Consider the following 1,501-nt stretch of genomic DNA (forward strand, 5'->3'; position numbering starts at 1 on the left):
TATACATTTCATTGAATCATGCACAAACCATAAAATTTTGTTCATTTAATTTCATTACCCGCACTGTAAGATATCTCCAATTGGTATTTTAATCAATTTGTTATTTGATAATAAGACAATAGACGCATGTGGGACATTCATTCATATTAGTGATGGTGCCCACTGCCCAATATGATTTTTTTTATAAGTCAAACCCAATATTTTTTTAAGTCATTCTCCAGCCCACCAAAAAAAGTTGGTGGGTGATGAAATGATATTTGATGAAGAGGTTTTCCTCCACTAAAACTACTAGCAAATCTCTTTCAAGACTCAACCGTAGTATAGTATCGGATTTTATCGTCTCCACAAGAATTGTGATGCTACGTATTATTCTCACTAGCTATATGTTGGATGAACGGTTTAAAAAAGTGAAATATGATTATTCAAATAAAGGAAAACAGTAACTAAAGCGATAAAAGAAGTTCACAAAGGCAAACAAAGAAGAAAGCGTATTTGGAAAAATGAGTTCACTTGATTTACAACTTTTTCTCAACCAATATACTCTTATAAGATGATTAACATTTAAGATGCTGATAAGAGTGCTAATTCCTTAGCTAAGTGAATCTATCAATTAAGAACCAAGCCTTAATTCCTTAAGCCCTAGTGATCATAAAAGAAGCATTATAACACATACCTACTCGATGAGACATTCCCAAGCTCTGTTCCTAACCCAAGAAGTTAATGTCCTAGTGAATAAAATCTCTAACTGTTACTCAAGAAATCCTAATAGTTCATTACTAGATAATCCTATCCTAGAGAGATGAGTACCCCAAGTTGTCACTCGGTTTGGACCTCTTTCCCAACTCATGATATTCATACCTAAGGGTTAATGTATCCTATTGTCACCTAGAAAAACTCAAATCAATCTGAGACAAGCCTTTCTTAAGATGACTGATGCAAAGGTGATTCCTCTCATTAACTAAATTCACACAAACTTTTCAACTGTCATGCAAATCCTAAAAAAATATCATATTGACAAAAGATACTTGAATGCGCAAAGCGAATTATTAAACCTAAGACATATGTGTGTTTCCCCCTTTTTGTGAACTAAGCATACATCAATTCATATCAATTTCTCAATCTATTTATGAATTAATATAAACCCTTAAAATCACCAATCAACCAATTGAAGCATTAAGCGTAGAGAGTAACACCAAATAATGAAAACTCATACTTATAACAACATAAAGGTATATTGAACAAGAGTGAAATCAAGTTACATCATCACAAATACTAAAATAGAGTCAAAAGACGTTAAAAAGTGGTAAAGAGGAAAGTTTAACTCAAGATAGAACAGAGTTATAGACGTCCGAAGAAGTTGTCTCCTTCCTACATGGTGCCCTGGCACCGACCCTCAAGTGTTGGATTTATTAATCCAGCGTCACCCTTAGGATTCGATGGGCTTAACATCCCACCCCATGGCGCTTAACATCGCAGCCCCTTGAGGACTCTGTGCTATAAG

The sequence above is a fragment of the Lotus japonicus genome, chromosome 1 (genome assembly GCF_012489685.1).
Source record: "Lotus japonicus ecotype B-129 chromosome 1, LjGifu_v1.2".
In the NCBI taxonomy this organism is placed as follows: domain Eukaryota; kingdom Viridiplantae; phylum Streptophyta; class Magnoliopsida; order Fabales; family Fabaceae; genus Lotus; species Lotus japonicus.